The 12,909-nt window shown below is 43.3% G+C and overlaps 1 long non-coding RNA gene across 1 annotated transcript; it reads right to left on the reverse strand.

The window, feature by feature from the left end:
• Positions 1-11,694: 11,694 nt before the first annotated feature.
• Positions 11,695-12,697, reverse strand: LOC127304568 (uncharacterized). Its single transcript, XR_007853440.2, has 3 exons — positions 12,639-12,697; positions 12,454-12,558; positions 11,695-12,372 (listed from the first exon to the last, which is right to left on the reverse strand). It is a non-coding gene; the product is annotated as an uncharacterized lncRNA (long non-coding RNA).
• Positions 12,698-12,909: the final 212 nt, after the last annotated feature.

Raw genomic sequence — 12,909 nt, forward strand, 5'->3', positions numbered from 1 at the left:
GCAACATATGAAAACCATAAAAAAAAAATTCTATACAGATTGAATGTATAGAAATTTTTTCATAGACACATAGAATTCTTTTCAAGAGGTCTAACCTCTTGTTAGAAATCTTATATAATTGTAGTATAGAAATTTAAAGAAATCCATAGGAATTCAAAAGGGTTCAATTAGTTGAATCAAACGGGCTCTACAGGAAAAATCCGTATGAGTAAAAAACTACAAAATTCTTTCAAAAATCCTTTAAATCTAACGAGCCCTAAATAGGTGTACAGTTCCCATGAATCATATTTGTTTTTTACATTTTGGGATGCGAAACTTTCGAATATTGCCCAATATAGTACATTAGATTCCACACCCTTCGTTCGGTTTTTATTTATAATACGTAGCTTAGATCGCATGTTTTATACTAAATTTTAAACAAATATTCATATCTGGTCTTTAAATCTCAAATGTTTGCAGAAGTTAGCAATCATGTCGTTCATTCAACTAGTAATCAATCATGAAGCGATAAATCTGAGGTGCCTCTTTATTTCATCAACAACTTTCTAGTGCATTCCTTAACCACAGAATCCTCGCTCCGGTGGTGCATCTAGCGTCGGCGGAGGGCGTGTGGAGTGTCTGGCGGATCTCCCGAGATCTGGTCGTCTCTCGTGTTCGATTGTGTGGTTTCAGGTCAGTCTCTTCCGATCTACGGTTGTCATCATTGGCGATGGTTGCTGCTCTGGTGCGCTGGTCCTTTGGGGCCTTAGCACGACGACTTCCCGTCTGTCTACTACAACAAGCTCTACTACGACAAGCTTTGCCTGACTCCGGTGATGGAGGGGCGAGGACGGCGGCGCGCCTTCGGCTCGTGCTAGTATCTGTAGTCGTCGCTAGGTGGTCCAATGACCTTTTTGTAATTTTTATTACTTTTAGGCATCTTTGTACTACTGTTATGATTATTAATAGATCGGTGGAATTTTCGAAAAAAAAACCACAGAATCCAACATCTTCGCGTATTCTCTGTGCAAGGCAATGATTAGAGTCGCCTCTGCGTAAAAGGTGAAGACATAAGATGCTTTCTTTGTTTAGTAATTTCCTCTTAATCACATATAGTAGTTGCATAGCTTCCTTACTTATAATTATATGACAACACTATGGTTAATCCAACTAACGTGTTTTCGTTTGTGAAGGTTTTTCCAGAATCTACCTAAATGTGGTAAGCGAACTCAACAAAATTATAGGCATGCTTGCATAATTCCTTGACAGAACTCTTATATGGTAAAAAAGGATTAGAATAATAAACATGCGATGGACTTTGTAAAGTAAAGTAATGCATACGTGACCTTCTCATGATGCAAATGTTAACCGGCGGAAGAATAGTTTGGATAACCCTGTTGCACGAGTAAATTGCATAAAACCACCACTCTATCATGACTTACTGAGTACCACCACTTTACGTTTGAATGACAGAAAAAAACGCTATAATTTTCAATGTTTTTTTTTGCATTACACGCTAAAAGCCGATTCGGAGCAAATTGACAAGGAATCTGACCGGTGGGGCCCAGTGTCAGGGATGAGGTGGCATAGGTCCAAATTATCACCCCAATTGAAAAATAAAAAATACCCGTCTAGAAAGATAAAGGAAAAAAGGGAAGGCCATCCCCTTCCTTCCCGGCCACCATCACCGCCGCCGGCACAGTTGAGCACTCCTGCTCGCGGTCGAGCGACATTGCATGCCCCTACCTCTCCTCAACAAAAGCATCGTCGACCCTGCTGCAATCACGCGCGCGACGACCCAGCAATGGAAAAATTGTTTCTTCACGCCAGCGATCTGAAGCTCCCCGAGTCTGGTTTATCAGCACCACAACTCGGCCTCTTGGTCTTCTTTGTTTTGGATGAAGTGAAAAAGTTCTTCCAATCTTTGGCATCACCATCTTCTTTTCCGCGTTCGGTGGAATGGTGGCAAACCAAATCGCATATGGAGGTAGGACACGAGCATAGGTGCCAAGAGGATGGCGCCCTGCCGGTGGTGCCTCTCCAGCTTGGGCCTGGTCCACCCTCCGCCCGGTCTCCTCCCCGAACCGCGTCATAGCCATGTTCCATGTCCTCCGACGGCAGTTACCACACATGCAATACAATGGTGTGTATGGCAGGCCGAGCCACACTGGGAACTTGTCATGATCGGCTCGAGTCATTGGGTAGGGGAAGGAACGGACAGTGGTGAGATTATTTTTAATTATTAGGTTGTTTTGATTTAGCAATTGGGTGACAAGTGGGCCCTAATCCACATCAGAAAATTGGTCCCGCCAAATTGGCCCCACCTATTAGAGTCCCTGTCAATTAGTGTTTATTGTTTCTTGCCAGAAAGATGAAAAAATATGGTGGTTTTTTGTCCTACAAGCATAAAGTGGTGGTATTTGATAAAATTGAGTTTCAAAGTTGTGGTTTTATGCTGTTCACTCCTTGTTGCAATCGAGTACATCCAGAATTGAAATGATCCCACTGATCCATAGGAAAAAGATAAGACCACATGTGTATCGAATAAGCCACACGATGGATAACCTTCATTTCTTGGAACTTTGATCTTATTAAAAACAACACCATTGTGGCAGTTCCAAATTTCCCATGTTAAAGCGGGAACTCTCACATGAATGATAGCCTTAACACTTTTATAAATAGCATTCATTCATTTACAAAATATATTAGTACAATATACCATCTATAATCCATTACGACACATACATGGTTTTAATAATGTACTATTTCATTTTTAGTGAGAGTACACCACATATATTAAGGAACCACATCGCTCTACACATTTGATTTAATAGCATGAAAATATCGCCTGATATTGATTTGGAGGTATATAGTGTCAACAACCACACCTTGCATGACTAACCATTTATATTATAGCACCACTACCGGGCAAGTGCGTTCTGTGAAGGTTGCACAAATTATGTCATCTCATATCTCTCGTGCACCCGTAGTGTCAATAATGCAAGGAAAAGTTAATACGATTGTTATCTAGTTATTGGGGTTCGAGTTGTTACTTGCATACTCAGATTGTTGGAATAAACAATGCATGCAAGATAAATGAAAATAGACACGTAGGTTACATTTTGTACTCTGAAAAGGAGGCATCAGGAATTGAACGGTCAGGACAAGAGAGATACGGTGTACTTCACGAGCGATGGATCCGGTGGGGCGCCATGCTACCACCGATTACTAGTTACACATAGGTCCAAGGAGCAGCCACCTGCAGGCACTCTCCAACCACACAGCATTCTAGTCATCGACATCGACGGATGTTGTTCACATGTAGAGCAATATCCACCTTGATAAACCATAGGGCTCGCCGCAAAGGCCTTGATGGAGACCGTCGAGGCTGCGGAGGAGACTGAGATGCCATTGACCATGGAAGAAATACTCTTCGGACCGGAGATATGAAGCTTATCAGCAACAGAGCTCAGCCTCTCCGCCTTCCCTGTTTGGGCTGAAGTAAACATACTCTGGTTCTTCCTGTCATGGGCATCACTATTTTCTTTTCCGTGTCAGGTGGAATGGCCGTGAACCCAACTGTAGGTGAAGGTAGCACACGAGCATAGGTACACGGGTGGATGACGCCCTACCGGTGATGCCTCTCCCCAACACGCCTCCATCAGACCCGGTCGACCATCCGCTGGGTCTCCTCCCAGAACGACATAGCCACCATGTTCAATGTAGGGAGGAATGGACAACGGTGGTATTTTTCATTTTTAATTATTCGGTTGTTGTAATTTTGTAATTGGGCTAACAAGCGGGCCCCAGTCCACATTAGCAAATTGGTCCCAGCAATTGGGCCCAACCTATCAGATTTCATGTCAATTCGTGTCTAGTGTTTCTTGCCAAAAAGATGGAAAATGTGGTTTTTTTTCCAGCAAACGTTAAGTGGTAGTATTTGGTAAATTTGAGTTTCAAAGTTGTGGTTTTATTCCACTCACTCCTCGTTGCAACGGATTGTATCCAAAATCAAAATGGTCCCACTAATCCAGAGGAAAAAGGTCAGACCACATGTTATATCTAATTAAATGAAGATTGATAACCTGTAATTTTTTTTTGGAACTTTGATCTTATTAACTACAACATTGTTGCGGGAATTTCAAATTTTCCTTGTTAAAGCGCAAACTTCCATACAAATTATAGCCTTAACCTTTTTATTAATACCATTCAGCCGGTTACGAAACATATTTTAATATACCCTCTATAATCCAACAACTACATGATCTTAATAACGTACCGTTTCATCCTTCGTGAGAGACAGAGTACACCACATTAAGGAACCACATCTCTCTATCCATTTGAGTCAATCACATGCATTACATGCATACAGTCATTATTTTTCAGATATTTTTCATGCAAAATATCCCGTGATATTGATTGGGAGGTAAATAGTGTCAACAACCACACCTTGCACGACTAACCATTTATATAGCACCACCACCGTGTATGTGCGTTGTGTGAAGGAGACCACCTTGCACAACACAAAACAGTTCGTCACATATCTCTTGTGCACCCATAGTGTCAATAATGCAAGGAAAAGTTATACGAGTGTTAGCTAGTTATTGGGGTCCGAATGGTTCCTCACATACTCATATTGTTGGAATAAACAATGGAAGAAAAATAAGGCACATAGAGGTTACATTGTGAACTAGGAAAAGGAGACATCGGGAATTGAATGGTCAGTATGGCAAATATACATAGTACATCCCCATAGATGGTTCTGGTGGGGCGCCATGCTACCTCCCATCACTAGTTACGCATAGGTACACAAAGAAGGCACACAACATTTTAGGGCCTGGACTCGATTTGGGGCTCACTAGCGCTGAGAGATGGGAGTGCATGCGCGTTGCAAACGAGACATGGGCCATAAAAAGCATGTCATTTGGTTGCCCGTGTGGCATTTTCTGCACCCAAGAGAGAAGTCATCCCCCATTTTTTGGGTGCATGCACAAACGTCTTTCTGCCCTCGTCGTGCAGCACACACCTTGTTTGGTTACGAACATGAGCATGCCGTGGTAACCCCTTCTCTTAGAGTGGTGAGATTATCTAGTACTGCTACTGAATAAAAACACATTCAACTACATGCAGTTCATCAAAAGTTGTTGGTAATACACAACAAGTAGTTACCATATTGGGCGATGCATCACGAGCAAATCAACTATATTTCATGATGCATCACAGGTTCATCACATGAGCGGTTAGTATATACCACCTCAAATAAGTTCATAATTACAGACCGGGGATCAAGTTCAATCAAGTACTAGCTAATGGAGGGATACGAGATCACCTCCCAAAATAAGCAGATCATGAAGAAGGAAGCAGAAGCACTAAGAAGGAAAATGCTTGCGTAGCAGGTCCTAAACCAGGTTCTCCTCTTCGATGGCTGCAACTGACGATACTAGCCATACTCTTCTTCATTGTCAGCAATGAAGTTGATTGCCTTGTCCAGCAAGTTAGGTTGGAACAACTGCGCCTTGGAGACAAATCGGGGCATGAAGATCGTCTTCATCTGAGCATAGTTCCTGACCGAGGTCCTAACGTACTCACGATGTGATAGAGGTAGACAGCGTGGCCCACGAGCAGCATTTCGCCTAAGACAATGCATCGAAGGTTAAAAACCGACCAAAAAATGATAGTGCAAAGGTATTAAAAAAATATCATAAAAGTTACCTTAATAGGGTAAGAAACTCGAAAATGTTGATCTGATCTCGAGCGCAGCTGCTCCTGGAACAAGGACCAATCATATCCACGCAGATCCTTGTATTTTTCTCTGTATTTTAGATCGTTGTGTGACCTTTGATACAGTGTTCTGACCTACGTCTGTCAAAAAATAAATGCCAGAGAGCGGACACGCCGTCTCTTACAAACGGAAACAATCGTCTCTTTCACGATGCCCAGCCTCACATACCTCACCCAGTTCGTCTTCTGTCTTGGTCCTTGCCGCCGCCGCCAATCACTTCAGCAACTCCATCTTATAGGCGATGCTCAAGTGGTCGTCTGCCCATCCCAAAGCAGAGCCGCCTGCTACTGTGCAAACTACTGTGCAAACGAAAAAGAGATTAGTACACACTAAAAGTGAGATTAGCAGTAGTACTAGATGAGAAACGGCAGGGATGAGAGAGATTGAGGGGTTGGAGAGAGGAGGGACAGGGTCACAGGGAAGGAGGGGACTCGAGATAGAAGAGAGGAGCAGCCCGTCAGGCGCCGTTCACCGCCGCCGGCCCATCTCGGCGTTCTCCCACCCAGGCCGAGACAGAGAGGCGAGCTACAAGGGAGCAGCTCCCACCGCCGGCTGAGAGAGAGAAGTAGCGGACTAAGAGGAGGCTGTGAAGCCACCGATGCCATCCGCGGTCGATCCAGGGCCGCCCAAGGTCCAGCCGCCAACCTCGTGTCGACCGATTTTTCGCCCCCGCTCGCCTTAGCTCCGTCTACAAGCTAATCGGGTGTTTCTGTACCAAGGTCCATGCGATTCGGGCGTTATGTTCCCGCAGTACGGGAAGGTCATGCGTCCACGGACATCACTCTTGGGCCTACCGTACACGACGACGTTCATAATTTAAGCCATTTAGCAGTGAACTGTAGTCCAGCGGAAAAGCTGCTGGGACGCAGATCCCTACGGTCGAGCCACGGTTCTGATAAAGAGAGCATATGTGCTCGGGACCAGAAACACCTCTCCCTAAGAAACTATGTTTCAAAAGATGTTGTTAGTGCAAAATAATGTTAACTTAATTTGGGCTTTGTCGCATTTCCTTGCAAAATCAAATGGAAACCATTTGAATTGTTTTATCAACTATTTACTGTTCAGTGAAACACGGTGTTGCTTTCTTAGGTATTGCAAATACTTTTGTTTTTGCTTAGAAAATGGTCATAAATCTGTTGGACCAGCCATATTGGGGGCACGGCTGGGAGCCGACATATCGCGCTGAAGCCTCAACAGCGCTGGGCCGGCGATGTTGTTGGACGCTCTATTGGTGTTGCCATTGGAAATGCTCTAATCCTCTACGATCCCCACAATATTTTGAGTAAATCCACAATCTTTGTCTGAACATGTTTTCGTTATATTGACCTTTCCGTTAATAAAAATGTGTCCATTATTTTAACTGGCGATCTATAATTCATATCAGTTGAGCCATATATAAAACTTGCAATTCATATATTTTCATTAAACTAATTACAATTACAAATTACGGGTAAAGTATGGCTGCTACCCCAGCCACGACCAGAGTTGCAAAACCATCTCCGACCAGCACGCTTCTTGGCCTCAGTCTTGCTGCCAGTGCTTTTGTTTTGAGAGAATGTTGCACTTCATTCATTTGGAAGTATCAAAGTTTGCCTAATACATTTTGGAGTAGAGTACGAAATCATACCAGAAACAACAAACTCACTTGACCTAGCTAGTATTTGTGCACCAATATTCGAAGAACGCCTAACATGGCAAAAAAAAAAAAACTGAAGAAAAGCCATCAGCCAACATACATCTTGATATCAGCCACCACTGCCCCCACTTCAGATCTTTCATTGGTTGATGAATTGATTGGGTGAACCAGCGAGAGACATTCCGAGCCGAACACCATGGAGGCAAGTCTTTCATCGCGGGCGAGAGACACGGCACAACGAAGCGCCCAGCTTTCAGCAACTCCGGCGATACGATCCCATTGTGTGGCTCGGTGCAAGCAACCAAACAATCTCCATTGTGGTTCCGAATCAAGATGTCAACTCCCACCTTGTGTAAATTTGAGAAAACAGCTGTGTCAATATTAAATAGGACTGAACCGGGTAGATGTGGAGACCATCTAACCGATGAACAAGATGGCATCTCATGACTATGCACAGTAACAAAGGTGCAGCAGAACTAAATCAATGTAAACATAAATCTTTAAGGCAATACAGTATGGATGGATACAATAATCCTAGACCTACGCAAACTTTGCCAAGAGAGTGCTTAGCCAAAAGACAAACGCCCATTATCGTAGCCAAGCTCCCCGTTACCCCGCATGCAAAGCCATTGTATACAAAGCCCCGCAACATCAGCCAAACCCAACATCGTAGCCGTTGAACCCGCACTACGGGAGAGCACACATGTGCCGACGGCCGTCGTGTGTGCCGACGGCCAAATATCGGGGCCGTCGGCACATAAGCCTCCGGACTGCGGCGACAAGGATGACCGTCGGCGTTAAAATGGCCGTCGGTACAGGCCGGTTGTGCCGACAGTCACCGTTGGCACAGTTCTGGCCGTCGGCACAGGACCAGTCTGGCCGTCGGCACAATATTTTTTTTCTTTTTTTTTACTACAGACCTGTGCCGACGGTTATACCGTCGGCATAGCTTTTTTCTATTTCTGCCCGACAGTTTTCAAAAAAGCATAATTAAATCATTCTAATTGAGAAAAATAAGTATAATATATCAAATTTTGCAGAAAAACAAGATCTATCATAGAAAAATATAAAAAAGCGAATATTTCAAATACCTAAACAAATCTTCTTAGAAATGAGCTATAATGTTCGAGGTTTCATGGCTTTCACACACGCCAAAAATGAAAAAATTGTCGCTCGTGGGTCGGATTAGAAATCCGCGTCCGGGGCCTTGCTTCTCATCCTAGAGTCCACACACGTGCCAAATATGATCTCGTTTCGGCAAACTATGACATGTCGAGACCGTTTTCCACCTCATTTCCCCTAAAATCCATAGAACTCCGAACGTGATAGCCCTTTTCGTGAACGGTTTTTCAAAATAATTTCCGTATCCCAGTTTTGACAAACGTAATAGTTACTATGACATATAAAATGATTTCACGCGGCTCCGTGGGATTTTTGGACTTCGTTCAAATTGCCATCTGGCCAAAACAGGATCACCAGGATATGTGGTATCGTCGTACCGGGTGTGCGGGTGCACCCATTCACGAACAAACTAAACGGAAAAAAAATTAGACATATAATGATGCGTCGTAGAACTAAAAACAATTTTTCCGGAATTTCTGGAGAGACGGATAGTTCACCCCTAGTTCAAATCCGGCCAGTTTCCAGCAGACTCGGCGGGACACCGCCGGAGGCCGCATGGGTTCCCAAAAAGCTAACGAGTGCACATGTCATGTGATAGGTGGTGCGTAGGTGGTCTACAATCATCGCACGGAGGTTTCACGTCATACTAAAATGCGCCCCATGTAGCTGCTTCACAAATAAAAACCGTTTGGGCACGCTAAAAATGAAAAGATGGTCGTCCGTTGGTCGGATTAGAAATCCGCGTCCGGGGTCTTGCTTCCCATCCCAGGGTCCACACAAGTGCCAAATATGACCTCGTTTCGGCAAACTATGCCATGCCGAGGCCGTTTCCCACCTCATTTCACCTGAAATCCATAGAACTCCGGACATGATAGCCCTTTTCATGAAGGGTTTGTTAAAATAATTGCCGTATCTCAGTTTTGACAAACGGAATAGTTACTATGGCATATACAATGATGCCACCCGGCTCCGTGTGATTTTTTGACTTCGTTCAGAAAGCCATCTGGCCAAAACAGGGCCCCCGGGACATGCGGTATCGCCGTACCGGGCGTGCGGGTGCACCCATTCGCGAACAAATAAAACGGACAAAACTTAGCACATATAATGATGCGTCGTTGAACTAAAAACAATTTTTTTCAGAATTTCTGGAGCGACCGATAGTTCACCCCTAGTTCAAATCCGGTCAGTTTCCAGCGAATTCGGCGGGACACCGCCGGAAGACGCATGGGTTTCCAAAAAGCTAACGCATGCACATGTCATATGATAGGTGGTGCGTAGGTGGTCTACTATCATCGCACGGAGGTTTCACGTCATACTAAAATGCGCCACATGTAGCTGCTTCACAAGTAAAAACCTTTTGAGGACGCTAAAAATGTAAAGATGGATGTCCGTGGGTCAGATTAGAAATCCGCGTCCGGGGTCTTGCTTCTCATCCTAGGGTCCACACACGTGCCAAATATGACCTTGTTTCGGCAAACTATGTCATGCCGAGGCCGTTTCCACCTTATTTTCGATAAAGTCAGTAAAATTTGAACTAGAGGTACTTGATCTAATGCTCATGATTTTTGGGTAAGTTAACTTTGTAAGTTCAAAAGATGATATGGATGTCATATTTGTATTCCTATCATTTTTCTGATCAATTTAGACATATTATTTGCAAAATTCGCATTTACTGATATTAATTATTCCATATTAAATAAAAAAGACAAAAAATAAAATCATTTAATTATTTTTAAAATTCTATATTATTATTATTTATATATATTCATTGTTGTTTACTTAAGTAATTGTTTAGAATTCAAAAATATAGAGGTGTGACATCACGGCCAAAGGGTTAATATGATAGATATGGTAATATTAACATCAAGGTGTCATTTCTTTTATGGAAGCTCATCCGAAGAGAACCAAGAAGTTAAACGTGCCGGAGTGGGAGTAGTGTGAGGATGGATGACCAAGTGGGAAGTTTGATCACAAGTGCAATTTGACCTAAAATTAAGTGTACTAAGTGTGATTGTGAAAGATTAACAAGTAAAAAAGAAGAAGAAGAAAAGTGAAAAAAATAATAATCTGAATTTGAATTTATATTTTCGAAATTAAATTTGAATTTTTTGAAATACTATGCCGACGGTTTTACCATCGGCACAATAATCTGTGCCGACGGCTAGTCTGTGCCGACGGTGATTGGGCAGTCCCCGACCAGAACTATGCCGACGACGCTACGCCGACGGTCACCGTCGGCACAGCCTGTGCCGACGGCCTTCTGGACTGTGCCGACGGCTAGCGGCCGTCGGCATACTCCATCTCTCCCGTAGTGCCGCGAGGATGTCGCCGGGAAAATATGCCCGCCGTACCCACCCCAAAACTCCAACACAAGCGAAGCGGCCTGCCTAGACAGTGCGTGGGCGGTTGCACGAGTTGTCCGTCTTGTATTGATTGAATGATCTTATTTCACAACTCATCATTTATACTCTGTCCAATTAGTTCCGCCAACCTATACCTACCTTCATGCGCGATCTGTAATGGATCCATGCAGATTCATGACGCGTCACGCCCATATAAACAATATCCCCTCGATCGCATGGTACCACTTGTGATTTGTGACCAAAGTGATCCGGCCCCTTCCATGATTCCATCATTCAAATTGAAGTACAATAGCTTCATAGATATCTTTGGTTATGAATAAGTTACTTCTGGTGCAATGTGAGGCGTCAGGAACTTTGCACCAACTTTGGTCTATCACGTGCCGAAGGGAGAATTTAATACGATCAATAACATCTGCTTGCCCATTCAGCCCGAAAATCCCTGTACTTCCAATTCTCCAGTAGCTCCTGCAGAGGGCACATCCACAGTTGTAGACGATCTAATTGGTTGGATTTCGAATCACTCCTGTTTTCCGTAGATGAATCGAGATTCGTCGACTTAGCTAAAATGCATTTTGAATTAATTAAATGTTTTGCTTCAATATTAATGTAATTCATTACTTGATTACATATCATTGGAAGGAGGGACTATTTTACAATCGAGATGAACTTTATCTTAGTCACCCACCAAGTGATACAACTTATTATTCGCAAAAAAAAGTGATACAACCTATTGAGCCCAACCCTGGCATTAGCTTCCAAAATACATAAGCGCAACTAAACATGAAATGTGAACAAAGGAAAACACATAATACGAACACTAGTAGAAAATCTCTCATCAGTACCGGTTCCAGAGGGGCTTTAGTACCGGTTGAGCAACCGGTATTAATTATCCGGCACTAAAGGCCCCCCCCCTTTCGTACCGGTTGCTTACGAACCGGTATAAAAGGCCCTCCACGTGGGCCACCAGGAGAGCTCAGGGCCAAGGAGCTTTGGTACCGGTTGGTAATACGAACCGGTACCAAAGGTTCCCACCCACGGCAGGGAATTTGCCCAAATCTCTGCCGCGGCAGAGAATTGGTTTTTTAGGGTTTTTGGAGGGGTTTAGGGATATCGGTTTGTTTCATATCGCGTCGATGCACCAGAAACGCGTTTGGGTTTAGGTAGTACATGAAGATCAAGATGATGCATAGCAAGTTGGTGCATATAATATAACACACATGTTATTGCATAAGATCGCAAATTAAGTAGCACTATGCATGAAGATCGATCTTCATGCATAGTGGTACTCTCCGAGGCGTACTCTATATATGTCTATTACATGTAGCATAGTGGTACTCTTCGAGTCAACTATATATGTAACATGTACATCTTCATTCATAGTGGTACTCTGCGAGTGGTGGTATGACGTCCCGAAGGAAAAATCCCGCCAATTCCTCGCCTATTGCTATGAAGCGGTCATCGATTGAGAGCTTGTTCCGCTTTCTTGCCAACTATAAAAGAATAAGATACAAATGAATACATGAAACACAACTTATGATAACAAAACAAATTTGTGAAGATTGTTTTTGTACCTCTTTATTTCTTTCATTATTCGTTCTCTCGCTGACAATTCTGCGGATGCACTCGCAAACGAAGAATCCACAGAGATCGGTCCCCGGAGGTTGTTGCGGGCATTTCTTTACAAGAATATAATTCAATCAAACAATATTCAAGTATGATAATTAAAAGGTGTGTGGACCTAGGTGGTACTACTTACTTTCGCACGCCATCGCAGCTTCGGTGTCCATTCACGGGACGTATCTTCCTTGATGAAAGTTCGCAAAACGCTGCTCGACAAAAGAAAATGCATAAAAGAGTCATCAATTAGTTCAAAGCAGGAAATTAACGAAACAAACCGATAAGAATTAAAATTACCTTCTGAGCATTAAAAAACAAGACACGTATAGTTCCGATTTTTTGCTTAGTGAGTCCAAGACTTCAACTTCTCCAATTTCCAAATTGATGACGAGAAGAATAAAGTGAAACCT

The sequence above is a fragment of the Lolium perenne genome, chromosome 5 (assembly GCF_019359855.2).
Source record: "Lolium perenne isolate Kyuss_39 chromosome 5, Kyuss_2.0, whole genome shotgun sequence".
NCBI classification, from domain to species: domain Eukaryota; kingdom Viridiplantae; phylum Streptophyta; class Magnoliopsida; order Poales; family Poaceae; genus Lolium; species Lolium perenne.